We start from the raw sequence: 22037 nt of genomic DNA on the forward strand, positions 1-22037 counted from the left end.
CGAGCGAGAGAGCGGATCGGGAATTTGGGAAATTGGTGTTTTTTTTTGTTGTAAAGAGAGCAGTATATAAGAGGTCGGTAGGCAGAGGAAGGCTGCGGGGGGCAGATCTCAGCACGGGCAAAGCGGTGTGAAGGGAAAGAACAGTGTTTGATACACATGAGATTCGTCGGATGGATTTGTCTGGGAATTTGATAGGTCGTAAATCTACTTTTCTGAGCATTTAATTTGATAGTGAATATGCTTACATGAATATGATTAAATTTGAAGTTGTTTATTCTTATTATTTATTACAAACTACATTACAAATTTTAAAAAAAATTAAAAAATACAAATTATAAATATACAATCTTATAACATAAGTAAGATCTAATAAGATCTAGTATATACAGTAAAATATGCGCTTAGAAAAGTAAGTACTAAAGAAACACAATGTATTCTGTTATTATATTATATATACATTTTAGAATGAACAAAAGAAACTAATGATAATAATAATAGAAAATTAGGGAACGGGAGAAAAGCATTTTTGTACAACACTTTATTTAAAATAGATAATGTATTTAAAAAAAAGGCCTTTACACCTCAAACAGTCCAACAACAACATCGTTAAATACAAAAACTGACTTCCCACAAACCCACACAATAACAACAAAAGCCACTCATGCCCATATTAAATGTATCGCGAGACCGGTCCGCGTTCTTTCACTGCCTTGTAAACAGGCTACCTATCTTTCATTGCACGTACGCGGGGTGGCGGGGGGGCGACCGCGCGGCATACGCGGAGCCATCTTGCTAGCGGTCGCCGAATCGCGCGCGTCTCCGTGTCAAATATCCTATTATAAACCACTAATTACCTTTAAAAACCTTAAAATATTATTCTAATTTGTGCTTTGATGACCTAAATCAGTGTTTTGTGTTGATAAAAGTGTACAATTGTGGACATAAAGTGTAGTGTTGTTGTTTTATATGTGTGCATTCCTGTCCTAGGTGAGTAAAGTCTTTGTGTGCGACAATTATCATTTCTGTGCTGATCGATTCGCCCGGCGCGGGGTGAGGCGTTTTATCTTTGTTTTGTAACGAATCAATATTAGTGGCGGGCCGAGCGTTCTTAATTTCAATTTGCTAGTTCTTTCAATAAGGTGTTTTAACGTGTACTCTTACTTAATCGTCCTGTTACAATCGATAGGTTCTATAGACCATCCATTTTATTTCAGTTAATGTGTTTTTTATTAGAATTGTAAGATATTTCATCCTTTAAAGTACTTTCAATTATTATTATTACAAAAGTGTCTTGCGAACTTTTTTATCGACTGACAAACGAGTCATAGTGATGTTACCATGGCATAAGTAACAGTAGGTACCTATTACTAATACCATAGAATATAAACAAATATATTATCTTACGATTATGTTTACATATGTATAATAACACCATTTTGCAATACAAACATGTTATATGAAAGAAATATTTACTAATTCGCTTTCAATAGTGATGTAAAATATTTCTATTCTTTAAATTTCTAGATTATACTAATAATGAAACATTATAAATGACGTAGAAACTTATGTTTTATTCCGAAAGCAAAGTTAATAATGTCGGATTACCTATTCCTCATAACTCAGGGTCAAATAGTCTTATTCGTTACATCATTAATTTGTATGTCGTAAATACACCAGATAAACGAGTATTTTTTAATAGATGATGTTATCTATGGTATTTGAGTTTTTAGAGTAGGAATTTATATAAATATCAACAACCATTAAAACAGTAATTTTATGTAAGAAAAACAATCGTGAGTGCCAGTAATTGTTATTTACATTACATAGACAATTAAAACGTTACAATATGTTGTTAAAACATATTATAACACTTCACATCTATTCTACTTTTTCTACATTCAACATAGTATAATTGAGTAAATTAAAAAAGAAAGTGGTTGTGTCCTTATTCAATTTTAAAGCCCTTAAAACACCTAAATAACACTTGCATTAAAAAAGCCTAAATAAATCGACGTTATTTATTTCGCGATTGATGTATTTCTCATACACGTGAAATATAATACTGTTACAAAGTCAATGACATATATCAGCGTACTTATAGTACATATACGTATAACAACAAGTAAACGCGTTAGAAAGTAGCGATCCTAACAATTCAATGTCTGAACTTAGCCATTCCGGTTAAAATTACCGTCGTCTCTTTCCTTTACGTTAACATGAACCGTTTTATCCTTGTTTAGGTAAAGGAGGTCAATTCAACCGTAGATTAGATTTTTAGTAGACGTAGACGTTTTTTAGTAGACGTAGATTTTTTTTCGAAGTGGTAATTAGTGGTGATGTAGTGGAAGGTTTTATTTGATTTCGATATTCAAAACTTGAAATTCTGAATTTAAATTTTGAATAGAACTCAGTTAGAAACTGACCGACGCACCTTGCATTATCACCAAACTGTATTAATGCAAGGTGCATCCAGGTAGCCAGGAATCCACTATAAGATGAAGATTTAGGTTGTCGTCCAGATACAAGTCTCCAACATGATTTGAATCATCCTTATTTTGAACGCGATGTTTTTATTTACAGTCAATGCTATTGCTATTTATTTGAAACAGATAAAAGTGAAGGTGAAGATTCAAGAGAGACTAGCATCTACTATCTACTTCGTCCGGCACAACTCCGACGAGAGCATCGCTCTTCATTGAAAAGATTGAAATTGGTGTTGTTTGTTCCGCCATTGTCCCTGCGGTACACCCTAAGCGTCATCATAAGTCCTAACAATGTTCTGTCACACTTATGATGCGTAAAGACAATTGACTACAGACTTCCGATGGCCAGAAGGCTGGCAGCTAGCTAAAGGAAGTCAAGCTTAGTTATCCAAAAAAGAAACGTTGCCAGATTCTTGGACTACACACCTCAGCCCGCGGATTATATGAAATTTTCTACATTATTTTTATGATACCAAGTCTTCGTCCGAACAAGTGTTCATAACAGTTGTAGTGTCGCCCAGAGCTTTAGATAGCAAAAATCTGCGACGCACTGCCACAGCGCCCGTCACCCTAAGACATAAGCTGTCAAGTCCCATGTGCTTGTAATTTCATCAGTGCCCTTAACCTTCAAAACCGGAACGCAGTAACGCTCAGATTACTTGGCGGCAGAAATATGTAAGGTTAAAAAATTTGATGCGCAAGTACTTTTTGTCTTTTTTTTAATATGAATCACATTTAGTACAACTATTTCATTTAATGGTATGCAAATAAATTTATGTTATAAATATATTTTATAAACTCAGCATGCGTTTGGTCCGCTGTGGGGCAATATGTAGATACAGGATTCTTCAACTAATAATGCAGGGAAGAAATACAAGGAAAGCGTAGTCGTGGCAGAAAAATCCTCGTAGTTGAAGAGTCTGACAGACTGGTTCCACCGTAGCACACGTTCCCTCTCCTCTTTCGTGCGGCAGCTTCAAAAATGAGAATAGCCTTGATGTTTGCCAACCTTCGTAGAGAAGTGGCATACTTAGAAGAACAGGAAGAAGAAAATAAATTTATCTCCCAATTAAGAGGTCACGTGAGACATTAAAGTATCAATTTATCATGTGATCTTATTTAAGAGCACGTCTCCTGCAGGTGCAGTAATCGGCGTTAAGTTTTTCCCCCACCTGATCTAAATAATTTTCGTTTCGATCTGGCTATGCCTCTCTTTTCGAGTGAAATGGCCTAAAAATATTTTCTCAATTAACCAAAACTGTTTCTAAAGACACGATGGATATTAGAGTAGATTAGTCAGATATCGTCAGTGACCTAAAAAAACTTTTGATTGGCACAAAATTACACAGACATCAAACTTGGAACTGAGCTAATTACATAAACAAAATGTTCCTGATGTTAAACTAAAATGTTGCCTATACTAAGATTACCAGAGTAACGAATTGAAAAAACACTGCTTTAAGGATCTGACAACCTTGAGGCCCAAATTAAGTTTATAAATTTCCTCGATTGTGCAAATGTGTAATAAAAACTCCCTCCTGAAGTGTTCTCTTTACGCCATGACTTAGGTTCGTCCAAATGCGAGTAAACAAGGTTGTCAAAGGCAGGCAACGTAAGTTACAGGCACCTTCCTGGTCTTGCAAATGTCCGTGTACTGACGATGACCACCTCTCAACAAGTGGCTTGTCCATTGTTTGCTTTCTCCTTCGCATAAATAAAAAAGAAATTACTCTCTGAAAATTGGTTCTGCATCAAAATGTAAGCTGAGCCCTCTGCCTCAGAAATAGTTGATTATTGAAAATGAGAACCTATAATTGCACTTCATCGGATACTCCATTGAAGAGACATACGTCTAACAATTAGGCATTCATTTGTTTATTGTCAATTACATCATCTCTTAGCATCACTATATTTGGTAGTTCGAAAAAGATGCTTTGGTAAAATTGCTTTGTTAAAGATAACATTATGAAAATCTATATTCAGATATTGAAGCTACATGTGGCATTTTGAAGAAAGAAATATTTACCAAATTTCGATTAGAAAGTTCTATTTTGGGCTAACGAATGATTCTCCTGGATCTTTATTCTTTTACCAATGTCCAACTGAATTGAAACAAAACCTCGTGGCAATATTTCAATAGGATTTCACTTGAGGTTTAGCGTAATAAAATCACCGCACTTACCGATGCTAAATGGCATTAGGCCGACTTGAAAAACCTTGTGTCTAAACAATAAGTGCGAAAAAGACATTGTGTAACAAAGCTTGTTCGGTCTGGTTCAAGCCGATTCTGTCTCCCTAGCTTGTTTAGCATACACTTCAGTATTTTTTCTTGATTTTAGCACTCAAATAAAGGCAATAAACACAATCTGAGGTGAAATTCAAAAGGCAAAATCAGAAAAATGTAGAACCAGCTCGTTAATCATTATACCTCCCGATCCTTATCTGTTACTATTCTAAGACTTAAATCCTTGAAAACGTATAATTACAAATGATAATCAGATTGGCCAAGAAACCGACGAAGATCGCTGATTATATCATCGAAACAAAAAGAAACAAAGCAATGAATTGAAGCAGAATATGAATGGAGAAAATAATGTAAACTATGAAAAGGCGAAACGATAATATTGAAATTTTCATTATTAATGACGACACTACAAATAAATGAATGAACTGAAAAATCATTCTTTTTATAATAAATATTATTTGTATGACTTTGCTTGCCGTCTAAACTTTTTTACATAAAGCGAAAAGAAAGTGGTTAAATTCGTAGTTTTAGGCAAATTTTTTATTGATTTTAGTTTTATCATATCAAGTGACGGAACGAAGAAGTCGTGCTCCTGGTGGTAAGCAACACGCCTGCCCATAACAGTTGTCATACCACTAAAAATTTTAAATCTCAAAAATCTGAGGGTCACTGCCTGTCACTCTGAGATATAAGTTGACAAGTTCCATATGCCTGTAATTTCACCCTTACCCTTCAAAACCGGAACGCAGTAATACTCATACTGCTTGGCGTCAGAAATAGGTAAGGTGGATGTACTTCTCTTGACGAACTTAGCTCTTTAGCTCTGCTGCTACTAATAACAATCAAAGTTTCATTGATGACAAAAAGGAATAGAAATTAACGATAAAACGAACACGTTAAATGGGTTCATGGCTTCCATGACTGAACTACAATAAAGCGAATAGCCTTTGCTGATGACCAGCAGACTTGCTACAGCTCATAATAGTTAAGACAACACAAAAAGTTAACTAACATAAATGTCGAAGCAAAAAACTAAATATACAATAAACAGCTCAACACTAAAGGCAGAAATGAAAAGACAATTGCACCCAGGAATTGCTTATCACATTACAGCAAAGGTTTCAACTGAACGAAATAACATTTATAAAGCCTACAACAGTAAATGCCTACTGTTTTTGCTGCACCGGTCGTGACACATTTTTTTTACAAGAGAAAGCGCATGACAGCTGTTTGTCTTTCGAACACTGTAAGCTGCCAGTTCTTACCTAACCTTTTAATCAGTCACAGCCACCAAAGATAAATGACTATTTATTAGCAAATGACATTTTAAAATGACAAAAGGAAAGGTCGCGGCATTATCTCTTATTCATTCCCAATGACGTCATTTAAAAATAATCACATGTTACGTGAACTTATCTGTGTGTAGTGTTGTAATAATGTAGTACATACTCACGGGTTTGTCTTTTTATTTACAAACTGAAAATTATATTAGAAAACTGTAGATATTGGCCATTGACTTACAATTATATGGACGTCGGGTCCGCGCTAAAAAGTGTCCGCACTTGTAAGGCGCTAAAATCGTATACAGAGCGCGACACTCCGCTTTAGTCTTCATTTGTTCTACGGACAGCGCGATACTGCGATGACATAACAATTTAAATTTCGAATAGGTTGACTTGGGACATTTTTTTCGTGGTTTTTGTATTAGACCCGTCGTCCATTTATTTGTAAGTCAATGATATTGGCGTTCTAATTTGGTTCATTATTAGAGATGTGCCAAAAAATGTAATTTGACAATTGGTTATAACTAAATTTCAAATTGATTAGTGATGAAATTCTATCGATGATAACATGAACTGATGAAGTGCTAGATCAGAATGACAACGGCTTGAGACTTATTAATATATGTTCCTGATAGAAGTCGAATCCCCATATAATAAGATATTGGAAAAAGTTTACCTGCAAAGGCAGTTACGAAATGGCTGAGAACAAAGACTCGGATATAAACTAAGAAGTAATAGCATTAAGTAAAAATTGTATTTTGTGCGCTAATACCTACCAATCTAAAGAAATATTTTTTTGTAAAGAAAGCACAGTTGATTTTATAGCCTGTCTTTTTTGAAGACGGAGTAGAATGACATTTGCAGGGTAGTCAGTGTTGATAAAATTTTAAATAGTCATATACTTGTTGCCGACAATTTTATCGATAGATTGTGAAAGAATGTAAAATGTATGGGTTGTACGAAAGGAGGCTCCCCGCATGACGGACAATTCCTTTTGTCTGTACGTCTTTGTGATTCTGTACGTCTGGCGTACTCTAGGCAACCATCGGCGAGTCCTTACACCTCCTTCCTGTCCTTTCCTTATCCTCCTTTCACCATGATGGCAAGCATTATAATGTATGCCATCGATACGATAAGAAGAAGAAGAAGCCAAAATGTCCAAATTGTGAATGTTACAACGATCTAATTATTAGGTAAGTATTAATTGCGTTATTGCCTTCTTCATTCTCAATTTGACAGTTGGCCTACTTGTATCGAAGTCTATTTTTGAAATTCATATACATTTTAACAAGACGAGGCGGATTTGATTATCTATTGATTTAACATGAAAACATTTTTAAATACACTCCCGGGCACATAATTCGAGCCATCTTGCATTTTAATTTTTTTAAATTTTGAACAGAAAAATATTGTTAAGTATTCCCTGGTTTTACTTTAAATTTTCAAAAAGAACATACGGAAATGACGTTTAGTGGATGTATCAGCTCCCAAATTGTATTAATGGTTTTTGACCAATCAAATATTTTTAAGCCTAAGGCATACTGAAAATGTAAGGTGGCCCGCGAATTATGTGACCGGGAATATATGTCGCGTCCGATCGGCTGGTCAGGAAATCTTTGGGGGAGGCCTATGTTCAGCAGTGGATGTCTTCCATGATGCTGACATGATGATGAGGATATATATCATCTTTGCATTTTTAATAGACATAGTTCTAAATGCAGTTTATGTATATATATGAACTTACAAAAATTGACAATTCTAATGAACCTGTGCCCAGCTGTTGGACAAATAATGGGAAGATGATGAGACAAATGAAATAAGTTCGGCTATTTATTGCAAAAGCATGACCAACATTCAATCGAGCGGGCAACACCTTTACGCAATGAATTTTACTCCATCTTCAAAAAAGACAGACTATAGACATCAAATTTTTATCAGAAGATATAAATATTTACTAACTTGTCATACGTAACGTATATTAAAGATAAACATTAGGTACACACAATTAATCATAATTATTATCGTCAGACGGTCAATAAAAAATTACTTATCTATACTAAAATAACTATTACTGGAATATCGATTGTTAAATTACTCATCATATCACAAATACACGTTTATAAAGCCACATCACTATACTCCATTTTCAAACGCCAAAATTATTCCTTTTTCAAAACACGTTCTCATTCGTCGGATTCCGAATGTAATCCATCAAAATCGGAACTGTTCGTTTCGTTCTTTAAACTAAGCGAATCCACAATGGCGGACAGAGACGACACACAGCTTATAATAATTGCAAGCCGCGCCTTGTGCCTTGTGATTGTGTTGTGATGTGACCAACCGTTCAAGTATTACACCACTGTTAAATGATCTCTGACAGTTCGTTTGAAGGTAAATCATAAAATTACAGCTAACGAATGTAAATGAAGATTGCCAGTATAATGGTCCACAGGGATAAGCAGAAAAATATAAATAATACCCAATCAGAAAGCAAATACTTTCGATGCTCTCTGGTGATGATTATCTTAGTTCTAAAATACTCTAACAAAACCTTATGATTAAGATCACTGAAGAAAATATGTACTGTAAGAAATTTAATCTTAAATTTGTTCTAGTTCAAATCCAATCTAATCTATTTATACCAAAGCACTGAACATTAAATTATGCTAAAAAATTCATGAAGGATGAAAAAAAAACTAATTTAAAGATCACGAATGGTGGTACCCTTTGCTGTTCTATATTTAAATTTTTTGACATTACTCGAGCTATAAAATAATATTACTGACCGGAATAGACTGTTATTTTTGTTGTTTTAAATTAGATTAAAAAAAAATCTATAAGAAAAAGCTTCTTGACTCAAATGGAATTCTTTGTTGTTTTTACAACATTTGAATAGTGGAGGTTATCTCTGTAATGGCCGCCCGCATCGCAAGTATACGTAAGTATGTTACAAGAATTACCGTCTTTTATTACACGCACTCTTTTCAACGCACGCACACAGATGCATTCTGTGTTGCTAGCGATACACTACATAAATATCTAACGATTACGCATACAATGTTTTATGCTTTGGTGAAGTGAAATTGTTTTTGTTAAATCTGTTTAGAGATAAATATATATGTTTTAGTGTATTAGAATAAATTGCCATAAGTAATATACCAGACAATGAAAACAACCTGGTTTTTTAACTAAATGATTGAGAAATGATACTAAGTGTGAATACAAATCGTGAACCTCATACTTTCATTGACAAGAACTTTAAGAAGGCACTAAACACTACATCTACGTACCAACAAAAAAAAACCTAAATTGGTTTAGTCTGGCGCAATTAAAAAAAATTGGGCTAGCCCGAATTTACCGCAACCGAATATTATTATTTTACAAAGAGCAAAACTGTTATAATAAATAATATCGACTTATACCATCTCGGTCAACCCCGATTACGGGACCTGTAAACGGCCCGAAACGTTGGTTGGTTCAAAAAAGTTTTTTATTGAGTATGCTATACATACAGACAGTATATATTTTTTGATGTATTTGGTAAACATCACCATGTGTAGAGATAGCATGTGTGACAAAGTATTTGCCTATTCGACAAATATAGTACACACCAAATACGCGTTACGGCGCGCCGGTCAGTTTCTCGACACAAATCAAAGTAGCCAAATAAGCAAATACGCAAGTAAACCGTTGACATCATGGTCACATTTATTATTTTAACTCCTTATTTGGCTCCATGTGTCATATTTGTCAGTGTCATGTCCGCATGTTTGTCAATTCGTGAAATATTTTTCCAAGTGCAACAAATACCCAATAGCGAATACAAACAGCCATGTGAAGTGCCACCAAAATAAAAAGTGTGCATTTGACTTCCATATCACCTGATGGAAAGTGACGATGAATTCGATGAGCTTGCACATGTAAATAATTCCTCGCCACTCTCAGCTTGTTCTTTTCTTCTACCAAAATACACATTTCCGTACAAAATGTTCTTCTTTTGACCGCTAGAGATGCTCTACAATTTTCCAAACAAAGTAATCAAATATTTCACGCGGTCGCTAACGACAACTGTCTCTTGTGAGTTTATACTCAACGTCAATCTACTACACCCAACTAAAATCTTTAATCTGGCAACACAAAACTCATCTCGAATTTGTCACGTTGCGCCCATCGCCCATCTTTTTTTCACATCGTTTTGTGAGAGCCCAACTGTTCAGGCTACCCGACCGTTTAAGAATGTCCATCTTAACTAAACAGTCAAATGATATATGATGTTGCATGTGATTTAGTCGGGTGGAAGTCTGCTGAGTCATGCCAGTGATATCTGTTGTCGACATAAACGGCTTGAATAGGGATGTTCGGCATTATCTAAACTATCAGATATCTGATACAATATCGATATTCTGAGAATAAAGGGCGTAAACGTCAATTTTTACTAAAAATGAGTCATTGACACTTTATATTGTGCTCCTTTTCATCTTGTGCAAATGGATGTGTACTTAATGCAATGTCTTAATAGGTGTTATTTTATGTCGCTAATTTACAGCTCCCAGAAAAGTGCTACATATACGTAAATTTTATACATTTGCATGTATATCCCTGTCTTAATCTATTTCACCAATTCTATTATTTTATTTATCTATTAGCTTTACCAACATCTGTGTACAATATTACTTATTATATCTTATCATACCCTTACAAGCGATGTAATTGCCAGAAACACTTAGAGGTAAACACAATATGGACTAAAACATGTTCAACTAAAATTTAAAATAAAATTAACACTTACACTTTGAGAAATAAAAATATGAATAGAAATTGATGCTTTTACGATTTAATTATTTGACTGAACTTAATAAATAAAATGTTTTACACGAGTGCTGAGAGGAAACTCATGGGGAATATCAATAATGTCACTGTAATTATTTACCGTCCTATACACCTTGCAACTGGCGAATTTGGACCAGAATCGATTTTGCGAAATGGAACACTAAATGGAGTAATTTTGTTACGAGGAAACCTTACGGGAAAACGCAATTTGAATTTTTGAAGCAATTGAGGCCAATTCACCTCGTGATGAAACATTTTTTATCCAAATAACATATCCAAGAGAGTTCTTCGATTATCCAATGACATAATACTGAAATGCGATAAACGCTGCTGGTATGATGAGAGTTTCTTCTTGGAAATAGCACAGGAATACATTAAGTGCCAAATAAATGTTTTTTGTATTCGTTCTAAACTCAAGGAGTGTGTTGCATAGTGTGGAACACAATCAAACGCCTTACTGAAGTCCATATATATATACGAATAAACTTTCAGAAAAATCTACTAAATTGGTGGTTGTAGTTATACAAAACCATGCTGAAAATTGCTCAAAAACAGCTTAGTATGACGTGTTATACATGGACAAACAACGTATTCTAATAATTTGGCTAAACGGGATAGAATGGAGATAGGCCTATAGTTACTTACCAGATTCTCATTGCCGGACTTACGGGTACGATTTTGGCTGTCTTCCACGCTGACGGGAATATGCCAGTGGCCAGTGAGGTACTGAAGATCGTCAACAATGGATCTACCAAGTATTCTGCACATTTCACGATAAATATCGGGGAATTATTGTAAACCATTGGGCTGTACTGGCGATACTTCGTATTTTGTGGACCAGGAGTGTCCAGTTCCGGTATGCACATGTCGTTTAGTTTTTCTAGCATGTCTCGGTGCAGATTGTGTATCCTAAGATGCCATGGATCTTCGTCTAGCATGTCCCAAAACATTTCTGAAGGGATTGAAAGAGGAAAACGTCCCGCAGACTTAAAACCCACGTGGGTACCAACTGGGCTAGGGATCGAGACAGCAGATCTACGAATTTGTCATGATATTTAATAAAATAAATATTAAAATTGTAGTTTCGTTGTAACGTAATAATTTGGCTTTGATGCACGAAAGTTCCCCGCACGACGTACTATTCCTTTACTGTACATCTGGCGCACCCTGGCCAACAATTGGCGAGTTCTTTACACCAATTGGATAACCCTTTTACCCAGTGGCGTAGCGTGGGGTATGGGGGCTAGCGAGCGCGTCCGACCTCCGACCCGTCAAAATTATTTGTTTTACACAATATTAGAAAATAAATTCCACATTTCAGAAAACGATATTCTGAACAACACAAAAGTGGCGACGGCAGGCGAACACAAATCATAAAAACACAATCGAGCCGAGCCTGCCCAAACGAACTACTTTTATAATCGTGAAAATAGAGGGGGCAGCAAACTTAAGGTTGACTCCGGGAGGCAGATTTTGCCGCTACGCCACTACTTTTACCATGGATGGCAAATGTATTCCATCGATACGATAATAATAATTGGCTTTTACGCTCTGGCTTCCGAGAACTGCCGAATATATTAACTGCTTAGCAAAATTACATTTTACTCAAGTTCAACAGCCATTTTGAATCTCAAAACTACTTACGTAACTTGATGATAGTTGTAATACTAAGTTTATTCACTATCATTGTGTTCTAACTCCATGATATTCAGTTATTTTTGTGAAATAATAATTAATACAAAGATCGAACACAAAGAAAAATTCCTTCAGGGCTCAGTTGGGAGAGCCTCAGCCACTGTATGGCACAGGCTCTGGTTCGCCTAGCCGGATTGAACGAATTTTACTCTGTATTTATAATTGTAGCAAAATTGATTATAGTTCTTTACAATAAGTTTCTACGCTAACCTGGGATTTATCCAAAACATTGTGCTTCTACTCAATAACTTCGGACATAGATGCAAAAACATTTTATTGCGGAATTTATTACGTAAATACCCATAATCGAAACTTGGTATTCCTAAAATACCAACTATAACTCTGTCGAATTTGTGGTTTATTTTGCAATCTTGTGTTTATTAAAATCGCGAAACTTGACTAGATAAGATTATCTATAGATTTGAGGTCAATAGCCCATGATTACTGGAATCAGCACAGACTACAGATTCATCGACTTCTCTGTGATACGAGTATATTGCTAGTATTTTTAGCATTGATTCTTTTTCCTACGCCGTCTCCTATCTGAGGTAGCTATTATAGCAATCTTCACTTTATCGACTGATGTACTAAATGTCCTAGAGCTGACATCTCAGATTTTCGAGGTAAGATGTTAAGGGTTGAAATTTTCGGTGTTCCGGGATCTTTTCTTAAACAACGAACAGAAAAAGACCTGTCTTCGAAGAGCGGACATCTAAACAAAATTTTCCAATAAAAAATCGACCAAAAACGCTCATTGATTGGTAACAACAGAAAGCAGACACACATAAACATGGCTGCTTAATCGAATGCAAGCAACGCGTGAGAAACTCACATTATAACAAACGTGCAAATGAATGGAAATATGAATTGTTTCGTCTTTAAGTTGGTCAAATTGAAATACGACATGAGCTATATATGTGTCGTTAAACTGAAATCTATCAAACAGGGAGACTCTTTTGCCCACCATTATCGTTGTCTCAATCGCGAAAAGCCGAGAAAAACAAAATGTGTACGGTGGTAATCCAGTCTTTTTTCTCAGCATCAAAACGAACGATTAATGAAACTCTTTGCCCACACTGCCATATAACAAAGTCACAAATCAGTTAAAAAGATCTCATTCAATTTGTTTCTCCGGGTAATCAAACCCGGAACATCTAAAGTGCAAATTGAGCCACGAATCAAATCGTAGCCAAGACAGCGCCAGGTCATTTGATGAGTTACATAAAATACGACTTCAACTTCCCACAAAGGCGTACAGTGGCCTCTCTAACGGGGACAAGGTCTCTCCGGCCACCGGCTATCGATTGGATATTGGACATTTTTTTTGTTTAATGATTATTATTTAAATGTGATTTAAGTTCTGTAATTTAGTCTCAAAATTGCAGTTCTTGAAAATCATCTCAATTCTAGCCACTAACGGTGAAACTTATGAGAAAAACCTGAACTGCTAGTGATTGTTGCTAGCGACAGCAATGATTCACAGATACGAGTAGATTTCGGAACTACACTGACATGATAATACGTGCCTTTGCATGCAAACTCTACAAAACTCTAACAACAACTCTACAAAACTAAAGATCTCAAAAAAGAGAATTTCAAGTCATAATCTTAACACGTTGGCCCTATACAGCTTGGAGACTTCACATCTTTGAAGTGGACCTTTAACATGCTGGTTTCATAATGATGCTTACATTTTACCATTCATAGACTAAACCATCTAAAGCTAAAGCAGGCTGCGCCCAGAATGGAACTCAAAGCTTCTGTCTGGAGCAGACATTCTCTCATCTAGATTATTATTGATTTTAGTATGAATAATGAAAACACAATACAGTTCCTTGTGAAAAAGTTCGTCCAAGTACTGAAGAGTACTTGTCTGCTGGTGACTCTACAGGCACATGTGACTTGTCATTTTTATGTCTCAGAGTGACATGCGCTGTAGCAGTGCCTCTCAGGTCTTTGCGATTTAAAGCAACAGAGAAGGCGTGTGGCACTTGTCACCGGCGACTTGTTCCGTCAGTTGATATCATAAAAAAGCTAGCATTCTCCGAACTGGGCAATCACTCTCTATCACCAACATTGCTCAAAGAATTAACAAGTTCACAGCTAAGTATATACAAAACCCACAAAATTAACAACCGATGTAGAACTCGAAAACATTGATAGCCGTAGTATTCGCAGTATATGCATGTGAAACATTATTATGTAAGATTTTAAGTGCTAGATGACGTTTATTTGACACTGAGTTATGGATTTAATTAGGCGAATAGAAACTCTGATGACATGCTTTTAAAATTACCGAAGTTTCGGTTGAATATATCAAGATCTTGGTTCGTGATCGCGAGCCTGTTATTAACGACGCATTCTAGACACCGGTTTACAGTAAGAGGTGTTATTTTTGTACGCTTGTATGATAAATATATTGCGAGGCGTGATGTTAACAGATGGAGTAAAGCGACGGCCGAATTGTGACCAAGAAGAGGTTGACACGATATGGGGACACGAGTCGTTAAAATCGCAGACCGTAGATGGCAAGTCTCGGTCTTGTTCGTGGTGGATACCACAAACTATGCGAAGTCTATACTTTTGTACATACAAATAAATAAAACCTTAGGTGATGGGAGAACCAGCGTAAACATGGATACATAGCCGTACAGTATCAATTTCGTAAGTCCAAATTAACGTAGCTATTCATGTTTAAACGGAATTTGACGATTGCGTTGTTGACCTATTTCATTCTAATGTATTATTTGACGCTATACTTTTCTCACATATCGGAGCAAGTAAAATTTTACCTTAATGCTTTTGGTGTACTGTTAATATTAGGTTAAGGTTGCACAATGACATTCTATTCTACAATTGTACATGTGCATTATCCAACATTTTTCTTGACAACACGCCACATGTCGGTAACAAAAAATCGTAACCTTATTTATTTCAATCAACTAGAAGTTTACCTTACGTGTTAAGACGTATGTTTAATATTCAAACTGGCGTTTTGCAAGACTAAAGAGTTTCTTAATTCATAAAATTATATTTACTTGTTTTTGTACAACTCGAATGACTTCGATGGATTTTAGAAGGTACCATATGTAAGGTCTTATGTCCCACAGCCGTTGTTGCATTTGCGAGCTTAGGAATACTCCGTTAGTGTTGCAAATGTTTATTGCCGGCGATAACCACTTCTACAGGTCAATCGCCTGCCTGTTTGCCTGTCTACGTAACTTTTCAAGATTATTTATTTAAAATATTTTACTGAAAAAAGCGTATTATAGCTTGTTTGAAATCATATCGTAGTATTTGTAACAGTAGAGCTCCTTGTGAAAGAGTTCGTCCAGTTGGTCATGGTAATAATGCGCTATTGATTTTGCCTGAAACCTTTTGATTCCTATGTACCTAATATTATTGTTGATGCAATACAAATTTTACAATGGTCTAATTCATTGGCGACGTGGAAAAATCGTCGGCTGTTGTGGCGCATCTCACATCTCCAACCCATGCATACAATTTGGCTAATGACACATACGTTATTTTAAAATATCGTATTCTTCTTCGCCCTCGAATTGGATTAGGTACGATAAATGTAATTTTTTACTAAAATGTACTGGCAGACACAAAAATGCTTTTACAAACACAAAAAAAATTAATAGGTATGTAATATTAGCTTCTATGAAAATAATTTGAAATAACATGAACTTAATATAAAAAACTTTTTGGTACACTTGATCAATAAGTACAAGTCAATATCAAAATAATTGTCTAAATCAAAATAAGTTTTGTTTTAACATTCATAATCAACAAATGTAAATAAAGGTTCAAACAAAAATACCTTAGTATCCGTTTTAACAAAATTATAACTATTATAAACAAGCAAAATTATATAAAATAGAGGTATTACGAATATAGAGAAAAAAAAAAATGTTTCGTAGAAACAATCGTTAAACATGCAAAATCGTCTTCTATTTATTTAAAGTACCTAATATGATCTCAGTTTTTGCTTAATTATAACAAATAGAGGCAATTTTTCCAAAAGCTAAATAATCGTTTTAATCATATTCTTCAGTTATTAAATTCAGAAACTTTAGTTGTTAACAGTATTTAATGCAAATAGACTAGATATCTGACAAAAACTAATTGAATGTTTGTGAATTGTATGTTTCCAGCAGTGTCTTATGTATAATTTTGTACTTCCTAACATTAGCATTAAGTGATTTCACTAACAAATAATGTCAATGTTACACGAAATAAATGAATTATTATTAAAAAAATTTAACCAAAATTTATTATTATCGGGGTCATATACACCAAGGCGGCATAACAAAACCGAGGGCATAATGAACGGACCCACTCGCTTTATTACTGAGGGTGCAATGTCCTAAGTGCATCACTCATTCCACGTTATCCATCTCCACGAATTCAATGCAATAGGAAGATCCGACTGCATACAAGCGTGACCTACATTCCTGGCACTGCATGTTTTATTACCTCCCCACGAACGACCGAGAATAGATTTTTCTCTACAGAGCGTATGATGTTTGCTACTCCACATTTCAACCCTCTATAGGAAGTGGCGCAATTCGAAAACGATAACTTTTAGTAATTAAATTAATCTTTTATAGGTACACAAATTATACTTAAAATCGTCAACTTACTAATCATTCGTACGACAAATTTCTCTGAGAAGAACAAATAACGAACTCTTTATATAACAATTGTACAGATCTATCTTCGTAATATTAACTTCAAATATTCATAGAACGAGATAACTTAGAAGAGCTAAAGGGATCGCTGTCATGGATTTTTGTCATCCAAGTTTACAGAAGCTGTATAATAATATAATTATGATAATAAAATACAAATTTCATAATAAAGTTTTCCATTTAAGCTACGTTCATTCTCGTTAAGAGCCGATACTACCTAGTTCGAATTCAAATTTGTCTCTTACTTAATTCTAGTTCATTTTACTTGGGTCGAGTGGCAAGGACGCTGGCTTTATTTCAGATTTTCGTTCAAACTAAATTAAAGCCATTTGGAAAATGTTTATCGTATACTACACGTGTTCTATTTAGTTCAGTTGATATAAAAAAAAATCCTTGGTATATATAAAGTACGTATTGAGTACAGCGGTTTTCTTTCAAGGTAAGTTTTGTGTTTCGACTAGTCCAAGCATACAAAAACACCGGAGAAAGGTTAGACCTTGTTAATAAAGCAGTCTTCTAGGGAGTGACCTTAGATAGTAAAACTTCAATGGTTTCCACATATATCTTCCCTGGCCAGCAGATTAAGCTCCGCTGCATACGCAGTCCGACAATACGTGAGCTTACCGATGTTAGTACTGTTAGACTAGTTTACTTTAGTTACTTCCATAGTATAATGTCCTACGGGATTCTCATGTGGGGTAAAGCGGCAGATATTCAAACCATATTTGTATTGCAAAAACGAGCGATTCGTTCTGTGTACCGACTAGGCTCTCGAGTTTCTCTCAGAGAAAAGTTTAATTAGACTGGTATCATGACAGTGGCATCACAGTACATTTACTCAAATATTTTATATGCCCGTAAAAATATGTATAATTTCAATAAGAAGATATCCATAATGTTAACCTTAGAGCTAAGTTCAAACTCATGGTACCACGATTTCGTTTAACCAAGGTAAACAACTATTTTTATGGGGAACTGCATACGTTTTTACAATAAGATTCCGGAGCATATATTAAGTTTATCGTTTCCTAAGTTTAAAAACTACATTAAAAATATTTTGATCGAAAAATCATATTACAAAATTGAAGACTACGTGTTAGATAAAGATGTATGGAAAGACGACACGGCTCCAGAATCCACACAAATTTGATTCAAAGTGTATTCCATAGCATTTCAGTTTACTTGTAAAGAGCAATCCGTAGAGAGACGATTGCTCGTTCTTCTCAGGGAGGTCAGCGTAGTGAACGAGCAGTAGCTTAAATGTGACGTTTTCAAGTGTACATTTATTTTACCTATGGAATAAATAATCTTTGACTTTATCGTGAATTTTTTAGGAATTGTGTTTTCACACCGTATAGTAATTAGTATAGGTACATCCTCAATTTTTCTATATATTTTGTCCAAAGTAACTGATTCAACATTTCCACTTTTATGCGGAACCAACCAAAGCCATTTGATGTTTATAGACTCTTAAAGGGGATAATGTAAAATGTGAAAATGTAAAAGTTCGATTATACCTCTCATATTAATTACAAATGTTAAAAGAATCATTCATAATAATAATATAATTGTTTATTTATCTCAAAACAAATATAAAACAAAACATTACACGTAAAGTTTAGTGACTATGTCAGATAAAAAGGTTAGTGACTCAGCAAAATAGCGGAGTGTTCAGCACCACTGCTATTCTGCTACAGCCAGCCCTTTTAAAAAAGGAACTCACACACACCATTCCCGTTCTAAGATTGCTATTCACAGTTCCCCCATTCTTTCTTCTGCAACGTGTATGTCAAACGTTATATAACGATACGAAACTTCTTAGCGTGTTCATACTTCTTTTATTGTAGGACTATATTGACTTTAAATAGCATACTATTTAACAACATATTGCCGCCTTGACTGCGTTACCTGTGGACGCGTAGAGATCTCTCGTATAGGTTAGGTAGGGCTAGAGACACATTTAGTACGGCAAATTTTACCTACTTAACGACAGAATAAAACACGTGAAATTAATAATAAAATAAATCTTTTATTTGATTTACGATTTTTAATTGAAACAAATATTAAAAGACTTTTATTAAATTGATCAATTCAAACAACCGTCATTTCACATAATTTGTGTTACTTAAATTTCCCACTCCTGCTCTGCACAATCCTGTTTTTCATATTGTATTGCTTGCTTTTGAGAACAAACATTCTGAAGAAGGAACAAACTTCGCCGGAATTGCGAGGTACTCAAGTATAATGTTTGTCAGGTATGTTAATTCAAATTCTTCATTCTCATTCTTATAAATAGGCAAATGGTGGCATACACTATACAGCCAATCTATTTGTGATGAAGGTTGCCGTTTTAAAAAATCGCAAGGTAAGCCACCTTGAAGTGAATAGCGACATCTCTCGCCAGGACTGGTAGCTGTAAAGGTACTAACTGGGTGATAAATCTTTCATAAATTTCTCATATATGGCGCTGCGACTAAAGAGTCGTTGAAAAACCAAATACAAAGACACGACGCAAGCACATATAAAAGTTCGTGAGGTCCGTTGGTTCGTTCCGTGGTTTAGTTGGTATAGCGTCTGGCACGGTATGCAAGAAGACGTTGGTTCGAATTCGACCGGTTCGAAGGATTTTTTCCTGAGTGTTCGATCTTTGTATTAATCATTATAACAAACTAGTGGAGTAATTTCACAAAAAATAATTGAATATCAATTCAATAAAAATTTAAGATAGGTACTATACTTGTCAAAAAGTACCAATACCTACCTGAAAAGTGTCGTATGAAAAGTATCGAGTACAAAAGTATCGGTGTCGGAAGAGGAAGTACTCGATACCAAAAAGTATCGATAGTTTTTCCATGTCCCTAATTAGATCACAAAGAGCACAACAGTAAAATATGCTGTATGGACTATGTTCGGCCACCGCAGTAACTTTGGGTTAAACTAGCATCCTTGAAACCCCATATTTACAGAGCTTGTCTCTGCACCTACTTGAGTGCGAAGTCAATTTAAAGACTTCCCCAGGGGCCAGCCCAGATCATAACCACCAGGTAGTTGCTCTTATGGGATGATGAATGGTGGTGGGATTTTTTTATTTCCACAGCGCACACCTAGTGACAGTTGGATGGTTACTTATAACTTTTGTGGTACAAATCCAAAACTGACTTATCATCCTTTAATATGTTCAATAACAATAAACAGTTTAAGTGTTTTATAGACCATTCTGCCTTTGCCTTATCTAAGGAACCCTTGCAGGATTGTTCGACAGTAGGAGAACACTGATCGACGACGCCTCGGTACGAAACCTAATATTCAAAGGTGACCTTTAAGTCGGGGCGTTACGACAATAAATGAGTGACGACCTTTAGTGTGACGAATTTAATTATGAAGACTGCTGTTCATTCTGAATTTAATATAGTCGGTTATAAATAGAAAAAAGCGGTTTTCTTGTCAAAAAAAAAACAGATGATCTTGCATTGTCCAACCATAATGACGTTTAAGGAGCATTTGCATCTCAAAAAAACGAGCCAATTTGTGTCTAGTACAACACTATTAAGTTTTATTACAGACTTGTTTTACCGCACGCAAGAATACGAAGTTGTAATACTTGTAGTACATTGTGTATTATGTAAGAAAATATTAACGGGAGTCAGAGTATTTTTTAACCTTCCGCGTAATGTTTTTCACTACATTTGGGAGGAAATAATATTTATTTGTTTATTTATTTCTTGTATCAATAAATATGGTTCACAACGCAACAATTAAGGATTTTGCATAATTTTGCGCGTTTTTTTTATGTTTTTTAACAACAGATGGCCAGCTAGCTATTCTTCCATAGTTAATACAACTCAAACTAAAATGTTGCAAAAAGCATAGACGCATACAGAGCCAACGAGGTTGAAAACGCCACAGGCAAACATGATGGAATATAAAAAAAAATTAGCTAAATTTTTGTACAGAAAATAATTAAAATCAAATAAAAGAAATTCTTAAAATAAGTATTCAAGTAGTATGTATATGGCTGAACTGCAATTAAATTTCTGTTTAGATAACATTTTAAGCGAATGTTTTAATTTTGAACTTAAGTAACTTCTTTGCTTGAACTTGAACCTGACCTATTTAAGGATACTCGTGCTACAAATTAAAAAAATACTAAAGGACCATGGCTGTAATTGGAAAAAAAAGCCCGAGAGTTTTATTTAGGGCATTATAGTCAAGTTAGCCACCATGCAAGCATGCTATTTACAAGCAATTGTTATCTTTTTAAGCTGATAGCTCCATAGCGAATGCTGAATAAAAGAAATAATAATCAGATTTTACGATAAGTTATTTGTTGTTCGGCAACATTGACTTACCAACTTCGGCAATCATAAATACCACTTGGCCGGTGCTGCGAGTAAAAGATCTTCATAAAAACCCACGAAACGTTTCAATTTTTCGATAGAAAACAAAATACGGAAGGAAGTTCAATGTAAAATTGTCCAATCAATTTGCGAATGGTTTTGGCGAGACTCCAGGATAAAACGATGCCAAGTTAGGTGGTGCGCCAATTTTTTTCATTGCTGTGTAATACCGGGTAATGTCTAGGTAGGAGAAAATTGTCACTATATCTTCGTTACAATTATGCTTATTGGCAATTTCTCATTTTAACCCACTTCCAAAAGGAGATATTTTTGGATAAACTATACGCAGAATTGCCTCTCCCGGTCGGAAACTGCGTCTTTTCTGAGTCGAGGCGCATTATTGCGATTCACAACTGGCCGATCGGAAACTTTTGACATTTTAAATAGGAACATTAATTGATTTACCT

General features: G+C 35.1%; 1 protein-coding gene across 1 annotated transcript in view; it reads left to right on the forward strand.

The window, feature by feature from the left end:
* Positions 1-786: 786 nt before the first annotated feature.
* LOC113227525 (bromodomain adjacent to zinc finger domain protein 2B-like) overlaps positions 787-22037 on the forward strand; it is a 158254-nt gene continuing 137003 nt past the window's right edge. Inside the window, exon 1 of the mRNA XM_026460463.1 lies at positions 787-987. The gene's annotated coding sequence lies outside the window, so the exon portion shown is untranslated. The remainder of the gene's footprint in view (positions 988-22037) is intronic.

This window comes from Hyposmocoma kahamanoa, unplaced genomic scaffold (genome assembly GCF_003589595.1).
Source record: "Hyposmocoma kahamanoa isolate Upper Pololo Valley unplaced genomic scaffold, ASM358959v1 211, whole genome shotgun sequence".
NCBI classification, from domain to species: domain Eukaryota; kingdom Metazoa; phylum Arthropoda; class Insecta; order Lepidoptera; family Cosmopterigidae; genus Hyposmocoma; species Hyposmocoma kahamanoa.